Source organism: Athene noctua, chromosome 4 (genome assembly GCF_965140245.1).
Source record: "Athene noctua chromosome 4, bAthNoc1.hap1.1, whole genome shotgun sequence".
NCBI classification, from domain to species: Eukaryota; Metazoa; Chordata; class Aves; order Strigiformes; family Strigidae; genus Athene; species Athene noctua.
Window position 1 is genome coordinate 86,112,672 of NC_134040.1, and position 18,097 is coordinate 86,130,768.

Here is an 18,097-nt window from a genome sequence, read left to right on the forward strand (position 1 = left end):
TGCTTCATCTCTCTCTCTTGATCTCTCTTCTGTCTTTTCTCGTTCTCCACCCGTCTGTCTTTCTCTCTGTTGCTCTTGTTGGTTCTAGGCCAGCATCCCACTCCCCGTCTCTATTTCTTCCGCAGTCGTCTCCTGCTCTCTGTCTCCCTGTTGCTCACCTGTCTTCTGGATGCCTCAGTGCTTGCTGCCTCCTCTTTTTCCTGATCCATCTGGCCTGCTCCCATCCCTGGCTTGATGCTCTTTCTCCACCTCTCTGCCTCGGACCTGTCCCTCTTCTCATCTCTCAGTTGCTACTGTTTCTTTCTCCATCACTTCCTCACTGCCTCTTCCTTTTCCCCTTTTCCCTTCTTCTCTCGGTCCTCCATCCTCTGCCAAGCATTTTGCCTGTAGAGATCCATACCCCTCTCGGTGGTGTTCTTTCCTAGTACAAACTCGTGCCCAGCTCCCGTGCCCTTCCCTTCTGCTCCGTGGGCCTTTCCCTTTCAGCTTGTAGCCCGTCCCGATCCCTCTCCCTTTCTGAATCTCTTGCTCTCTCATGCCTTCAATCCCTCTGTCTTCTTGACCGTCCCTTGCTCTCCCTCCTTCCCACCTTCCTTTCCCCCCACAGGTGATTTCTCTCTGTCTTTCTAGTCTCGACCCATCATTACCTCTCTTCCTCTGTCTTGCTCTGTGATCCTGTTTTGCTTCCAACATATGCCTGTAGATCCCCCCCCCCCCCCCTTCCTTTTCTAAGTGATTTCACCGTCTCTAATTCCACCAGGGCCTCTCATCCCTTTTTGGCTATCCAGCCCTTTTCAAACACTAATGCCCATCAGAGCGTGCACCTCCTTCCGGCATCTCCGCTTTCCTGGCAGAAATTTGCCCTGTGGCGTCTAGGCCTCCACTTTCCTGCAGCCTGCCAGTCATTTTGCTCCTTCCACTCCATGTGCGCCTCCACTTTTTCCCGTCCTTCGCTTACGCCAAGCCTCCCTCCCTCTTGCAGCCTGCCTGCCTGCCTCCCCCCCTCCTGTAGCATCTTGCAGCCTGCCTGCCTGCCTCCTACCCTCTTTCAAACTCTTGCAGCCTGTCTGCCTCCCTCCCTTACTCTTGCCTGCTCCCTCCCTCTTGCAGCCTCTTGCCGCTTGCCTGCCTGCCTCCCCCCCTCTTGCAGACTCTTGCAGCCTGCCAGCCTGCCTGCTTCCATCCCTCTTGCATCCTCTTGCACAATGCCTGCCTGCGTGCCTCCCTTGATCTTGCAACCTGGCTCCCTGCCTCCCGCCCTCTTGTAGCCTCTTGCAGCCTGCCTGACTGCCTCCCACCCGCTTTCAGCGTCTTGCAGCCTGTCTGCCTCCCTCCCTTACTCTTTCCTTCCTGCCTTCCTCTTGCAGCCTCTTGCAGCTTGCCTGCCTGCCTGCCTCCCTCCCTCCCTCTTGCAGCCTCTTGCACCCTGCCTGCCTGCCTGCATCCCTCCCTCTTGCATCCTCTTGCACCCTGCCGGCCTGCCTGCCTCCTTCCCTCTTGCAGCCTCTTGCACCCTGCCGGCCTGCCTGCCTCCCCCTGACTTGTAGCCTCTTGCAGCCTGCCTGACTGCCTTGTACTCTCTTTCAAACTCTTGCAGCCTGCCTGTCTCCCTCCCTTACTCTTGCCTGCTCCCTCCCTCTTGCAGCCTCTTGCACCCTGCTGGCCTGCCTGCTCCCTCCCTCTTGCAGCCTCTTGCACCCTGCTGGCCTGCCTGCCTCCATGCCGCTGGCATCCTCTTGCAGGCTTCCTGGCTGCGTCCTTCCCTCCCTCGTGCAGTCATTTTCAGCGTGCCTGTCTGCCTCCCTCCCTCTTGCATCCTCTTGCACAATGCCTGCCTGCATGCCTCCCTTGATCTTGCAACCTGGCTCCCTGCCTCCTGCCCTCTTGCAGCCTCTTGCAGCCTGTCTTCATGCCTCCCTCTTTCAGCCTCTTTAACTTGCATGCCTCCCTCCTTCTTGCAGCCTACCTTTTTCCCTCCCTCCATATATACCTTCTTTCCTCCGTCTTGCAGCCTCTTTCAGTCTGCCTGCCTGCCTCCCTCTCTCTTGCAGCCTCTTGCACCCTCCCTCCCTCCCTCCCTCCCTCCCTCCCTCCCTCCGTCTTGCAGCCTCTTGTAGACTGCCTGCCTGCCTCCCTCTTCCAGCCTCTTGAGGCCTGCCTCCCTCTTCCAGCCTCTTGAGGCCTGCCTCCCTCTTCCAGCCTCTTGAGGCCTGCCTCCCTCTTCCAGCCTCTTGAGGCCTGCCTTCCTCCCTCTCTCTTGAAGCCTGACTCCCTCCCTATATAACTTCCTCTCTTTATTTTGCAGCCTTTTGCAGCCTGCCTTCCTCGTTCCCACCCTGCCTCCCTCCATTCCTCCCTCTTGCCATCTCTGATTTTTCTTGCCTCTACCTGCCCCTGGCTTCACACTCCATTTCAACACCCCACCTTTTATTGGTCTCCAATTTTTTTCTACTCTCTACTGCCCTGCAGGCTTCCACTCTGTTTCAGTCTCCCACCTTTTTTCTTTTTTTTGTCTCCATTTTTTTCCTGGCCTCCACTGCTCTCCAGCCTCCCACTTTATCACGGCCTCCATTTTTTTCTGGCCTCTACTGCCCTCCAGCCTCCCACCCCATTTCAGCCTCCCACCCCTTTTCGGCCTCCATTATTTCCTGGCCTCTAATGCCCTCCAGTGTCCCACCCCATTTCAACCTCCCACCCATTTTCGGCCTCCATTTTTTTCCTGGCCTCTACTGCCCTCCAGCCTCCCACCCCGTTTCAGCCTCCCACCGCTCTTCGGCCTCCATTTTTTTCTGGCCTCTACTGCCCTCCAGCCTCCCACCCTGTTTCAGCCTCCCACCTATTTTCGGCCTCCATTTTTTTCTGGCCTCTACTGCCCTCCAGCCTCCCACCCATTTTCAGCCTCCCACCTCTTTTCGGCCTCCATTTTTTTCTGGCCTCTACTGCACTCCAGCCTCCCACCCTGTTTCAGCCTCCCACCTATTTTCGGCCTCCATTTTTTCCAGGCCTCTACTGCTCTCCAGCCTCCCACCCTGTTTCAGCCTCCTACCTATTTTCGGCCTCCATTTTTTTCTGGCCTCTACTGACCTCCAGCCTCCCACCCTGTTTCAGCCTCCCACCTATTTTCCGCCTCCATTTTTTCCTGGCCTCTACTGCTCTCCAGCCTCCCACCCTGTTTCAGCCTCCCACCTATTTTCGGCCTCCATTTTTTTCTGGCCTCTACTGCCCTCCAGCCTCCCACCCCGTTTCAGCCTCCCACCCCGTTTTGGATACCACATTTTTCTGGTCTTTATTTCTCTTCCAGCCTCTCTTTTAGGTCTCTTGCAGCTTTTCTGCACTGCCTGCGTTCCTGCCTTGACGTGCTCTTTGAAGAATTGAATCGATGGAAGACTTTGAATCTGTTGGTTGCTTCATCTCTCTCTCTTGTTCTCTCTTCTGTCTTTTCTCGTTCTCCACCCGTCTGTCTTTCTCTCTGTTGCTCTTGTTGGTTCTAGGCCAGCATCCCACCCCCCGTCTCTATTTCTTCCGCAGTCGTCTCCTGCTCTCTGTCTCCCTGTTGCTCACCTGTCTTCTGGATGCCTCAGTGCTGCCTCCTCTCTCCTGATCCGTCTGGCCTGTTCCCATCCCTGGCTTGATGCTCTTTCTCCACCTCTCTGCCTCGGACCTGTCCCTCTTCTCATCTCTCAGTTGCTACTGTTTCTTTCTCCATCACTTCCTCACTGCCTCTTCCTTTTCCCCTTTTCCCTTCTTCTCTCGGTCCTCCATCCTCTGCCAAGCATTTTGCCTGTAGAGATCCATACCCGTCTCGGTGGTGCTCTTTCCTGCTATAACCCTGTGCCCAGATCCCTGTTCCATTCTCTTCTGCTCCGTGGCCTTTTCCCTTTCAATTTGTAGCCCGTCCCGCTCCCTCTCCCTTTCTCTCTCTCTTGCTCTCTCTTCCCCTTATGCTCTCTGCCTTTTTAACCTTCTCTTGCTCTCCCTCCTTTCCACCTTCCTTTCTCCCCACATTTGATTTCTCTCTCTCTCTCTCTGCCTTTCTAGTCTCGGCCCATCATTATCTCTCTTCCTCTGTCTTGCTCCCTCAACCTGTTTTTCCTCCAACATGTGCCCGCAGGACTTCTCCTCTTTTTTTTTTTTTTTTTTTTTTCCTCGTGATTTCTCCATTTGTAATTCCCACATGGCCTCCCACTCTTTTTTTGTCTTCCCAGTCCTTTTCAGACTCTAATGCCCATCAGAACGTGCACCCCCTACCGGCACCTGCTTGTTTCTGGCCTATGTTTGTCCTGTGGACTCTTCTTTCCTGTGGCCTCCCATCACATTTTGGGACCCCTGAAAATACTGCCCCTGAAGAGTCTTCCGAAATAGTCTGTCCAGTAACACTCCCCTGCCTTGAAATAGCCCCGCCTGAAACAGTTCCTCCCCAAATAGTCCCCCCTGCCATATTCCCCCCTGCAATAGTGCCTTCAAAAGAGTCTCCCTGAAGTAGTCCCTCCCGCAATAACTCACTCTCTGAAATAATCCCCCCAAAATATTCCCCCTTAAACTCGTGCCCCTCTGAAATGCTGGGGTTCCCACCCCAAGCCCCAAATTAAGGTTGACATAGGGGCGATTTCCACAGTCCTTCACAAAGTGGTGGTGAGTTTCCCTTTAAACTTCCCTCTGGCTTTGCAGGGAGAGCCATTAGGTAAATGTGCCCCAGGTGTTCTGCATTAAGTAAAGACAGGTCAGGTGTCCCATGGAGAGGATAAAAGCTGGGACCACTTGCAGGAAGTGTGGACTGGCTGTCTGTGTGGTGGATGCATTCTGGAGAATTTTCTGTTGGGGAAGGATCTCTCGACTCCCTGGAACTGGGCTCTTCAGGTCTGGCTTTTGTCAATGTGGGCTTTGTAGAGATTCAGTATCTGGCTTTCTTGGTCTTATGTATTTGGCTTGTTGACCTGGTTGTCTCCCATCCCTTCTATGGGAGACTGTATTTCAGTGTTTATTGCAGCCATTGGTGGTCGTGCGGTGTCGTTGTTGGGATCGTTGTGATTGATGTCAATTATGTGTAACCCGATTGACTTGTACCCCCAGTGATCACCCGTGTAGCAACCCTTTAGTGTCAAATTTAATTTGGTTATCGGTTCATCTTGAGGCTGGCTGTGTCCTTTATGCTAGGCTTGATAATTGGCAAAACACCCTCAAAGTAGCACTCCTGAAATAGTCTGTCCTGTAACACTCCCGCCTCAAAATAGGACTGCAACCAAAGAGTCCTCCCCAAAATACGTCCCCCTGAAATAGTCTCCCTGAAACCGTCCCTCCCATAACACTTCCTCAGGAAGAGTCCTCCACAGTACCCCTGAAATAGTTTTCCCCAATAAATAGTCCCCCTGAAACAGTACCTGCCATAACTCTCCTGCCACAAAACACTCTCCCTGGAAAATCTACCTCCACCAGTACTCCCCCCCCAAAATGTTCTCCCCAGAAACGGTCCTCCCCAAATCCTTTCTCCTGGAATAGTCTCCCCTCAAATGCTCTCCCCTGAAGCACTCCCTCTGAAATAGATCCCTCGAAAGACATCCCCCTGGAAATAATCCCCCTGTAATGCTCTGCTCTTAAAATACTCCCCCGTCAAATAGTCGTCCGTTAAATATCCCTCCTAAATACACCCACCAAAATACTCCCCCAAAGGAGTCTCCAAATAGCCTCCCTGAAATATTTAGGCCCCAAAACAGTCCCACTGAAACTGTCCGCCCCCAAATAGTTTCCACATAATACACTCCCCTTTATTCTAAGGCCTACTTTCCCGGGGCCTCCCACCCATTTTGGTCCTTCCACACCGTTTGGCCTCCATGTTTTCCTGCCCTCAACTTCCCCTAAGCCACCCTCCCCTTTGCAGCCACCACTTTTTTTGGTCTCTACACACCCCCCCCCCCCCCCGGGCGGCCTCCCACCATGTTTCAGCCTCCCACATTTTTTTGGCCTTTATCTCCCCCTGGCCACCCACCCCATTTCAGCCTCCCACCTTTTGTCGGCATCCAATTTTTTCTGGCCTCTACAGCCCTCCAGCCTCAGACCCCATTTGGGATACAACATTTTTCTGGCCTGTATTTCCCTTCCAGCCTCTCTTTTAGGTCTCTTGCAGCTTTTCTGCACTGCCTGCGTTCCTGCCTAGATGTGCTCTTTGAAGAATTGAATCGATGGAAGAATTTGAATCTACTGATTGCTTCATCTCTCTCTCTTGATCTCTCTTCTGTCTTTTCTCGTTCTCCACCCGTCTGTCTTTCTCTCTGTTGCTCTTGTTGGTTCTAGGCCAGCATCCCACTCCCCGTCTCTATTTCTTCCGCAGTCGTCTCCTGCTCTCTGTCTCCCTGTTGCTCACCTGTCTTCTGGATGCCTCAGTGCTTGCTGCCTCCTCTTTTTCCTGATCCATCTGGCCTGCTCCCATCCCTGGCTTGATGCTCTTTCTCCACCTCTCTGCCTCGGACCTGTCCCTCTTCTCATCTCTCAGTTGCTACTGTTTCTTTCTCCATCACTTCCTCACTGCCTCTTCCTTTTCCCCTTTTCCCTTCTTCTCTCGGTCCTCCATCCTCTGCCAAGCATTTTGCCTGTAGAGATCCATACCCCTCTCGGTGGTGTTCTTTCCTAGTACAAACTCGTGCCCAGCTCCCGTGCCCTTCCCTTCTGCTCCGTGGGCCTTTCCCTTTCAGCTTGTAGCCCGTCCCGATCCCTCTCCCTTTCTGAATCTCTTGCTCTCTCATGCCTTCAATCCCTCTGTCTTCTTGACCGTCCCTTGCTCTCCCTCCTTCCCACCTTCCTTTCCCCCCACAGGTGATTTCTCTCTGTCTTTCTAGTCTCGACCCATCATTACCTCTCTTCCTCTGTCTTGCTCTGTGATCCTGTTTTGCTTCCAACATATGCCTGTAGATCCCCCCCCCCCCCCCCTTCCTTTTCTAAGTGATTTCACCGTCTCTAATTCCACCAGGGCCTCTCATCCCTTTTTGGCTATCCAGCCCTTTTCAAACACTAATGCCCATCAGAGCGTGCACCTCCTTCCGGCATCTCCGCTTTCCTGGCAGAAATTTGCCCTGTGGCGTCTAGGCCTCCACTTTCCTGCAGCCTGCCAGTCATTTTGCTCCTTCCACTCCATGTGCGCCTCCACTTTTTCCCGTCCTTCGCTTACGCCAAGCCTCCCTCCCTCTTGCAGCCTGCCTGCCTGCCTCCCCCCCTCCTGTAGCATCTTGCAGCCTGCCTGCCTGCCTCCTACCCTCTTTCAAACTCTTGCAGCCTGTCTGCCTCCCTCCCTTACTCTTGCCTGCTCCCTCCCTCTTGCAGCCTCTTGCCGCTTGCCTGCCTGCCTCCCCCCCTCTTGCAGACTCTTGCAGCCTGCCAGCCTGCCTGCTTCCATCCCTCTTGCATCCTCTTGCACAATGCCTGCCTGCGTGCCTCCCTTGATCTTGCAACCTGGCTCCCTGCCTCCCGCCCTCTTGTAGCCTCTTGCAGCCTGCCTGACTGCCTCCCACCCGCTTTCAGCGTCTTGCAGCCTGTCTGCCTCCCTCCCTTACTCTTTCCTTCCTGCCTTCCTCTTGCAGCCTCTTGCAGCTTGCCTGCCTGCCTGCCTCCCTCCCTCCCTCTTGCAGCCTCTTGCACCCTGCCTGCCTGCCTGCATCCCTCCCTCTTGCATCCTCTTGCACCCTGCCGGCCTGCCTGCCTCCTTCCCTCTTGCAGCCTCTTGCACCCTGCCGGCCTGCCTGCCTCCCCCTGACTTGTAGCCTCTTGCAGCCTGCCTGACTGCCTTGTACTCTCTTTCAAACTCTTGCAGCCTGCCTGTCTCCCTCCCTTACTCTTGCCTGCTCCCTCCCTCTTGCAGCCTCTTGCACCCTGCTGGCCTGCCTGCTCCCTCCCTCTTGCAGCCTCTTGCACCCTGCTGGCCTGCCTGCCTCCATGCCGCTGGCATCCTCTTGCAGGCTTCCTGGCTGCGTCCTTCCCTCCCTCGTGCAGTCATTTTCAGCGTGCCTGTCTGCCTCCCTCCCTCTTGCATCCTCTTGCACAATGCCTGCCTGCATGCCTCCCTTGATCTTGCAACCTGGCTCCCTGCCTCCCGCCCTCTTGCAGCCTCTTGCAGCCTGTCTTCATGCCTCCCTCTTTCAGCCTCTTTAACTTGCATGCCTCCCTCCTTCTTGCAGCCTACCTTTTTCCCTCCCTCCATATATACCTTCTTTCCTCCGTCTTGCAGCCTCTTTCAGTCTGCCTGCCTGCCTCCCTCTCTCTTGCAGCCTCTTGCACCCTGCCAGCTTCCCTCCCTCCCTCCCTCCCTCCCTCCCTCCCTCCCTCCCTCCCTCCCTCCCTCCCTCCCTCCCTCCCTCCCTCCCTCCCTCCCTCCGTCTTGCAGCCTCTTGTAGACTGCCTGCCTGCCTCCCTCTTCCAGCCTCTTGAGGCCTGCCTTCCTCCCTCTCTCTTGAAGCCTGACTCCCTCCCTATATAACTTCCTCTCTTTATTTTGCAGCCTTTTGCAGCCTGCCTTCCTCGTTCCCACCCTGCCTCCCTCCATTCCTCCCTCTTGCCATCTCTGATTTTTCTTGCCTCTACCTGCCCCTGGCTTCACACTCCATTTCAACACCCCACCTTTTATTGGTCTCCAATTTTTTCTACTCTCTACTGCCCTGCAGGCTTCCACTCTGTTTCAGTCTCCCACCTTTTTTCTTTTTTTTTGTCTCCATTTTTTTCCTGGCCTCCACTGCTCTCCAGCCTCCCACTTTATCACGCGCTCCAATTTTTTCTGGCCTCTACTGCCCTCCAGCCTCCCACCCCATTTCAGCCTCCCACCCCTTTTCGACCTCCATTATTTCCTGGCCTCTACTGCCCTCCAGCCTCCCACCCCATTTCAGCCTCCCACCCATTTTCGGCCTCCATTTTTTCCTGGCCTCTACTGCCCTCCAGCCTCCCACCCCGTTTCAGCCTCCCACCGCTCTTCGGCCTTCATTTTTTTCCTGGCCTCTACTGCCCTCCAGCCTCCCACCCTGTTTCAACCTCCCACCTCTTTTCGGCCTCCATTTTTTCCTGGCCTCTACTGCCCTCCAGCCTCCCACCCTTTTTCAGCCTCCCACCTATTTTCGGCTTCCATTTTTTTCTGGCCTCTACTGCCCTCCAGCCTCCCACCCCGTTTTGGATACCACATTTTTCTGGTCTTTATTTCTCTTCCAGCCTCTCTTTTAGGTCTCTTGCAGCTTTTCTGCACTGCCTGCGTTCCTGCCTTGACGTGCTCTTTGAAGAATTGAATCGATGGAAGACTTTGAATCTGTTGGTTGCTTCATCTCTCTCTCTTGTTCTCTCTTCTGTCTTTTCTCGTTCTCCACCCGTCTGTCTTTCTCTCTGTTGCTCTTGTTGGTTCTAGGCCAGCATCCCACCCCCCGTCTCTATTTCTTCCGCAGTCGTCTCCTGCTCTCTGTCTCCCTGTTGCTCACCTGTCTTCTGGATGCCTCAGTGCTGCCTCCTCTCTCCTGATCCGTCTGGCCTGTTCCCATCCCTGGCTTGATGCTCTTTCTCCACCTCTCTGCCTCGGACCTGTCCCTCTTCTCATCTCTCAGTTGCTACTGTTTCTTTCTCCATCACTTCCTCACTGCCTCTTCCTTTTCCCCTTTTCCCTTCTTCTCTCGGTCCTCCATCCTCTGCCAAGCATTTTGCCTGTAGAGATCCATACCCGTCTCGGTGGTGCTCTTTCCTGCTATAACCCTGTGCCCAGATCCCTGTTCCATTCTCTTCTGCTCCGTGGCCTTTTCCCTTTCAATTTGTAGCCCGTCCCGCTCCCTCTCCCTTTCTCTCTCTCTTGCTCTCTCTTCCCCTTATGCTCTCTGCCTTTTTAACCTTCTCTTGCTCTCCCTCCTTTCCACCTTCCTTTCCCCCCACATTTGATTTCTCTCTCTCTCTCTGCCTTTCTAGTCTCGGCCCATCATTATCTCTCTTCCTCTGTCTTGCTCCCTCAACCTGTTTTTCCTCCAACATGTGCCCGCAGGACTTCTCCTCTTTTTTTTTTTTTTTTTTTTTTCCTCGTGATTTCTCCATTTGTAATTCCCACATGGCCTCCCACTCTTTTTTTGTCTTCCCAGTCCTTTTCAGACTCTAATGCCCATCAGAACGTGCACCCCCTACCGGCACCTGCTTGTTTCTGGCCTATGTTTGTCCTGTGGACTCTTCTTTCCTGTGGCCTCCCATCACATTTTGGGACCCCTGAAAATACTGCCCCTGAAGAGTCTTCCGAAATAGTCTGTCCAGTAACACTCCCCTGCCTTGAAATAGCCCCGCCTGAAACAGTTCCTCCCCAAATAGTCCCCCCTGCCATATTCCCCCCTGCAATAGTGCCTTCAAAAGAGTCTCCCTGAAGTAGTCCCTCCCGCAATAACTCACTCTCTGAAATAATCCCCCCAAAATATTCCCCCTTAAACTCGTGCCCCTCTGAAATACTGGGATTCCAACCCCAAGCCCCAAATTAAGGTTGACATAGGGGCGATTTCCACAGTCCTTCACAAAGTGGTGGTGAGTTTCCCTTTAAACTTCCCTCTGGCTTTGCAGGGAGAGCCATTAGGTAAATGTGCCCCAGGTGTTCTGCATTAAGTAAAGACAGGTCAGGTGTCCCATGGAGAGGATAAAAGCTGGGACCACTTGCAGGAAGTGTGGACTGGCTGTCTGTGTGGTGGATGCATTCTGAAGAGTTTTCTGTTGGGGAAGGATCTCTCGACTCCCTGGAACTGGGCTCTTCAGGTCTGGCTTTTGTCAATGTGGGCTTTGTAGAGATTCAGTATCTGGCTTTCTTGGTCTTATGTATTTGGCTTGTTGACCTGGTTGTCTCCCATCCCTTCTATGGGAGACTGTATTTCAGTGTTTATTGCAGCCATTGGTGGTCGTGCGGTGTCGTTGTTGGGATCGTTGTGATTGATGTCAATTATGTGTAACCCGATTGACTTGTACCCCCAGTGATCACCCGTGTAGCAACCCTTTAGTGTCAAATTTAATTTGGTTATCGGTTCATCTTGAGGCTGGCTGTGTCCTTTATGCTAGGCCTGATAATTGGCAAAACACCCTCAAAGTAGCACTCCTGAAATAGTCTGTCCTGTAACACTCCCGCCTCAAAATAGGACTGCAACCAAAGAGTCCTCCCCAAAATACGTCCCCCTGAAATAGTCTCCCTGAAACCGTCCCTCCCATAACACTTCCTCAGGAAGAGTCCTCCACAGTACCCCTGAAATAGTTTTCCCCAATAAATAGTCCCCCTGAAACAGTACCTGCCATAACTCTCCTGCCACAAAACACTCTCCCTGGAAAATCTACCTCCACCAGTACTCCCCCCCCAAAATGTTCTCCCCAGAAACGGTCCTCCCCAAATCCTTTCTCCTGGAATAGTCTCCCCTCAAATGCTCTCCCCTGAAGCACTCCCTCTGAAATAGATCCCTCGAAAGACATCCCCCTGGAAATAATCCCCCTGTAATGCTCTGCTCTTAAAATACTCCCCCGTCAAATAGTCGTCCGTTAAATATCCCTCCTAAATACACCCACCAAAATACTCCCCCAAAGGAGTCTCCAAATAGCCTCCCTGAAATAGACCCTCCGTATCAATTCCCCTGAAACGATACCCCCTGAAATATTTAGACCCCAAAACAGTCCCACTGAAACTGTCCGCCCCCAAATAGTTTCCACATAATACACTCCCCTTTATTCTAAGGCCTACTTTCCCGGGGCCTCCCACCCATTTTGGTCCTTCCACACCGTTTGGCCTCCATGTTTTCCTGCCCTCAACTTCCCCTAAGCCTCCCTCCCCTTTGCAGCCACCACTTTTTTTGGTCTCTACACCCCACCCCACCCCCCCCCCGGGCAGCCTCCCACCATGTTTCAGCCTCCCACATTTTTTTGGCCTTTATCTCCCCCTGGCCACCCACCCCATTTCAGCCTCCCACCTTTTGTCGGCATCCAATTTTTTCTGGCCTCTACAGCCCTCCAGCCTCAGACCCCATTTGGGATACAACATTTTTCTGGCCTGTATTTCCCTTCCAGCCTCTCTTTTAGGTCTCTTGCAGCTTTTCTGCACTGCCTGCGTTCCTGCCTAGATGTGGTCTTTGAAGAATTGAATCGATGGAAGAATTTGAATCTACTGATTGCTTCATCTCTCTCTCTTGATCTCTCTTCTGTCTTTTCTCGTTCTCCACCCGTCTGTCTTTCTCTCTGTTGCTCTTGTTGGTTCTAGGCCAGCATCCCACTCCCCGTCTCTATTTCTTCCGCAGTCGTCTCCTGCTCTCTGTCTCCCTGTTGCTCACCTGTCTTCTGGATGCCTCAGTGCTTGCTGCCTCCTCTTTTTCCTGATCCATCTGGCCTGCTCCCATCCCTGGCTTGATGCTCTTTCTCCACCTCTCTGCCTCGGACCTGTCCCTCTTCTCATCTCTCAGTTGCTACTGTTTCTTTCTCCATCACTTCCTCACTGCCTCTTCCTTTTCCCCTTTTCCCTTCTTCTCTCGGTCCTCCATCCTCTGCCAAGCATTTTGCCTGTAGAGATCCACACCCCTCTCGGTGGTGTTCTTTCCTAGTACAAACTCGTGCCCAGCTCCCGTGCCCTTCCCTTCTGCTCCGTGGGCCTTTCCCTTTCAGCTTGTAGCCCGTCCCGATCCCTCTCCCTTTCTGAATCTCTTGCTCTCTCATGCCTTCAATCCCTCTGTCTTCTTGACCGTCCCTTGCTCTCCCTCCTTCCCACCTTCCTTTCCCCCCACAGGTGATTTCTCTCTGTCTTTCTAGTCTCGACCCATCATTACCTCTCTTCCTCTGTCTTGCTCTGTGATCCTGTTTTGCTTCCAACATATGCCTGTAGATCCCCCCCCCCCTTCCTTTTCTAAGTGATTTCACCGTCTCTAATTCCACCAGGGCCTCTCATCCCTTTTTGGCTATCCAGCCCTTTTCAAAAACTAATGCCCATCAGAGCGTGCACCTCCTTCCGGCATCTCCGCTTTCCTGGCAGAAATTTGCCCTGTGGCGTCTAGGCCTCCACTTTCCTGCAGCCTGCCAGTCATTTTGCTCCTTCCACTCCATGTGCGCCTCCACTTTTTCCCGTCCTTCGCTTACGCCAAGCCTCCCTCCCTCTTGCAGCCTGCCTGCCTGCCTCCCCCCCTCCTGTAGCATCTTGCAGCCTGCCTGCCTGCCTCCTACCCTCTTTCAAACTCTTGCAGCCTGTCTGCCTCCCTCCCTTACTCTTGCCTGCTCCCTCCCTCTTGCAGCCTCTTGCCGCTTGCCTGCCTGCCTCCCCCCCTCTTGCAGACTCTTGCAGCCTGCCAGCCTGCCTGCTTCCATCCCTCTTGCATCCTCTTGCACAATGCCTGCCTGCGTGCCTCCCTTGATCTTGCAACCTGGCTCCCTGCCTCCCGCCCTCTTGTAGCCTCTTGCAGCCTGCCTGACTGCCTCCCACCCGCTTTCAGCGTCTTGCAGCCTGTCTGCCTCCCTCCCTTACTCTTTCCTTCCTGCCTTCCTCTTGCAGCCTCTTGCAGCTTGCCTGCCTGCCTGCCTGCATCCCTCCCTCTTGCAGCCTCTTGCACCCTGCCTGCCTGCCTGCATCCCTCCCTCTTGCATCCTCTTGCACCCTGCCGGCCTGCCTGCCTCCTTCCCTCTTGCAGCCTCTTGCACCCTGCCGGCCTGCCTGCCTCCCCCTGACTTGTAGCCTCTTGCAGCCTGCCTGACTGCCTTGTACTCTCTTTCAAACTCTTGCAGCCTGCCTGTCTCCCTCCCTTACTCTTGCCTGCTCCCTCCCTCTTGCAGCCTCTTGCACCCTGCTGGCCTGCCTGCTCCCTCCCTCTTGCAGCCTCTTGCACCCTGCTGGCCTGCCTGCCTCCATGCCGCTGGCATCCTCTTGCAGGCTTCCTGGCTGCGTCCTTCCCTCCCTCGTGCAGTCATTTTCAGCGTGCCTGTCTGCCTCCCTCCCTCTTGCATCCTCTTGCACAATGCCTGCCTGCATGCCTCCCTTGATCTTGCAACCTGGCTCCCTGCCTCCCGCCCTCTTGCAGCCTCTTGCAGCCTGTCTTCATGCCTCCCTCTTTCAGCCTCTTTAACTTGCATGCCTCCCTCCTTCTTGCAGCCTACCTTTTTCCCTCCCTCCATATATACCTTCTTTCCTCCGTCTTGCAGCCTCTTTCAGTCTGCCTGCCTGCCTCCCTCTCTCTTGCAGCCTCTTGCACCCTCCCTCCCTCCCTCCCTCCGTCTTGCAGCCTCTTGTAGACTGCCTGCCTGCCTCCCTCTTCCAGCCTCTTGAGGCCTGCCTCCCTCCCTCTCTCTTGAAGCCTGACTCCCTCCCTATATAACTTCCTCTCTTTATTTTGCAGCCTTTTGCAGCCTGCCTTCCTCGTTCCCACCCTGCCTCCCTCCATTCCTCCCTCTTGCCATCTCTGATTTTTCTTGCCTCTACCTGCCCCTGGCTTCACACTCCATTTCAACACCCCACCTTTTATTGGTCTCCAATTTTTTCTACTCTCTACTGCCCTGCAGGCTTCCACTCTGTTTCAGTCTCCCACCTTTTTTCTTTTTTTTGTCTCCATTTTTTTCCTGGCCTCCACTGCTCTCCAGCCTCCCACCTCTTTTCGGCCTCCATTTTTTCTGGCCTCTACTGCCCTCCAGCCTCCCACCCCATTTCAGCCTCCCACCCCTTTTCGGCCTCCATTATTTCCTGGCCTCTACTGCCCTCCAGTGTCCCACCCCATTTCAGCCTCCCACCCATTTTCGGCCTCCATTTTTTCCCTGGCCTCTACTGCCCTCCAGCCTCCCACCCCGTTTCAGCCTCCCACCGCTCTTCGGCCTCCATTTTTTTCTGGCCTCTACTGCCCTCCAGCCTCCCACCCTGTTTCAGCCTCCCACCGCTCTTCGGCCTCCATTTTTTTCTGGCCTCTACTGCCCTCCAGCCTCCCACCCTGTTTCAGCCTCCCACCTATTTTCCGCCTCCATTTTTTCCTGGCCTCTACTACCCTCCAGCCTCCCACCCTTTTTCAGCCTCCCACCTATTTTCGGCCTCCATTTTTTTCTGGCCTCTACTGCCCTCCAGCCTCCCACCCCGTTTCAGCCTCCCACCCCGTTTTGGATACCACATTTTTCTGGTCTTTATTTCTCTTCCAGCCTCTCTTTTAGGTCTCTTGCAGCTTTTCTGCACTGCCTGCGTTCCTGCCTTGACGTGCTCTTTGAAGAATTGAATCGATGGAAGACTTTGAATCTGTTGGTTGCTTCATCTCTCTCTCTTGTTCTCTCTTCTGTCTTTTCTCGTTCTCCACCCGTCTGTCTTTCTCTCTGTTGCTCTTGTTGGTTCTAGGCCAGCATCCCACCCCCCGTCTCTATTTCTTCCGCAGTCGTCTCCTGCTCTCTGTCTCCCTGTTGCTCACCTGTCTTCTGGATGCCTCAGTGCTGCCTCCTCTCTCCTGATCCGTCTGGCCTGTTCCCATCCCTGGCTTGATGCTCTTTCTCCACCTCTCTGCCTCGGACCTGTCCCTCTTCTCATCTCTCAGTTGCTACTGTTTCTTTCTCCATCACTTCCTCACTGCCTCTTCCTTTTCCCCTTTTCCCTTCTTCTCTCGGTCCTCCATCCTCTGCCAAGCATTTTGCCTGTAGAGATCCATACCCGTCTCGGTGGTGCTCTTTCCTGCTATAACCCTGTGCCCAGATCCCTGTTCCATTCTCTTCTGCTCCGTGGCCTTTTGCCTTTCAATTTGTAGCCCGTCCCGCTCCCTCTCCCTTTCTCTCTCTCTTGCTCTCTCTTCCCCTTATGCTCTCTGCCTTTTTAACCTTCTCTTGCTCTCCCTCCTTTCCACCTTCCTTTCCCCCCACATTTGATTTCTCTCTCTCTATCTCTGCCTTTCTAGTCTCGGCCCATCATTATCTCTCTTCCTCTGTCTTGCTCCCTCAACCTGTTTTTCCTCCAACATGTGCCCGCAGGACTTCTCTTTTTTTTTTTTTTTTTCCTAGTGATTTCTCCATTTGTAATTCCCACATGGCCTCCCACTCTTTTTTTGTCTTCCCAGCCCTTTTCAGACTCTAATGCCCATCAGAACGTGCACCCCCTACCGGCACCTGCTTGTTTCTGGCCTATGTTTGTCCTGTGGACTCTTCTTTCCTGTGGCCTCCCATCACATTTTGGGACCCCTGAAAATACTGCCCCTGAAGAGTCTTCCGAAATAGTCTGTCCAGTAACACTCCCCTGCCTTGAAATAGCCCCGCCTGAAACAGTTCCTCCCCAAATAGTCCCCCCTGCCATATTCCCCCCTGCAATAGTGCCTTCAAAAGAGTCTCCCTGAAGTAGTCCCTCCCGCAATAACTCACTCTCTGAAATAATCCCCCCAAAATATTCCCCCTTAAACTCGTGCCCCTCTGAAATGCTGGGGTTCCCACCCCAAGCCCCAAATTAAGGTTGACATAGGGGCGATTTCCACAGTCCTTCACAAAGTGGTGGTGAGTTTCCCTTTAAACTTCCCTCTGGCTTTGCAGGGAGAGCCATTAGGTAAATGTGCCCCAGGTGTTCTGCATTAAGTAAAGACAGGTCAGGTGTCCCATGGAGAGGATAAAAGCTGGGACCACTTGCAGGAAGTGTGGACTGGCTGTCTGTGTGGTGGATGCATTCTGGAGAATTTTCTGTTGGGGAAGGATCTCTCGACTCCCTGGAACTGGGCTCTTCAGGTCTGGCTTTTGTCAATGTGGGCTTTGTAGAGATTCAGTATCTGGCTTTCTTGGTCTTATGTATTTGGCTTGTTGACCTGGTTGTCTCCCATCCCTTCTATGGGAGACTGTATTTCAGTGTTTATTGCAGCCATTGGTGGTCGTGCGGTGTCGTTGTTGGGATCGTTGTGATTGATGTCAATTATGTGTAACCCGATTGACTTGTACCCCCAGTGATCACCCGTGTAGCAACCCTTTAGTGTCAAATTTAATTTGGTTATCGGTTCATCTTGAGGCTGGCTGTGTCCTTTATGCTAGGCCTGATAATTGGCAAAACACCCTCAAAGTAGCACTCCTGAAATAGTCTGTCCTGTAACACTCCCGCCTCAAAATAGGACTGCAACCAAAGAGTCCTCCCCAAAATACGTCCCCCTGAAATAGTCTCCCTGAAACCGTCCCTCCCATAACACTTCCTCAGGAAGAGTCCTCCACAGTACCCCTGAAATAGTTTTCCCCAATAAATAGTCCCCCTGAAACAGTACCTGCCATAACTCTCCTGCCACAAAACACTCTCCCTGGAAAATCTACCTCCACCAGTACTCCCCCCCCAAAATGTTCTCCCCAGAAACGGTCCTCCCCAAATCCTTTCTCCTGGAATAGTCTCCCCTCAAATGCTCTCCCCTGAAGCACTCCCTCTGAAATAGATCCCTCGAAAGACATCCCCCTGGAAATAATCCCCCTGTAATGCTCTGCTCTTAAAATACTCCCCCGTCAAATAGTCGTCCGTTAAATATCCCTCCTAAATACACCCACCAAAATACTCCCCCAAAGGAGTCTCCAAATAGCCTCCCTGAAATAGACCCTCCGTATCAATTCCCCTGAAACGATACCCCCTGAAATATTTAGACCCCAAAACAGTCCCACTGAAACTGTCCGCCCCCAAATAGTTTCCACATAATACACTCCCCTTTATTCTAAGGCCTACTTTCCCGGGGCCTCCCACCCATTTTGGTCCTTCCACACCGTTTGGCCTCCATGTTTTCCTGCCCTCAACTTCCCCTAAGCCTCCCTCCCCTTTGCAGCCACCACTTTTTTTGGTCTCTACACCCCCCCCCCCCCCCCCCCCCCCGGGCGGCCTCCCACCATGTTTCAGCCTCCCACATTTTTTTGGCCTTTATCTCCCCCTGGCCACCCACCCCATTTCAGCCTCCCACCTTTTGTCGGCATCCAATTTTTTCTGGCCTCTACAGCCCTCCAGCCTCAGACCCCATTTGGGATACAACATTTTTCTGGCCTGTATTTCCCTTCCAGCCTCTCTTTTAGGTCTCTTGCAGCTTTTCTGCACTGCCTGCGTTCCTGCCTAGATGTGCTCTTTGAAGAATTGAATCGATGGAAGAATTTGAATCTACTGATTGCTTCATCTCTCTCTCTTGATCTCTCTTCTGTCTTTTCTCGTTCTCCA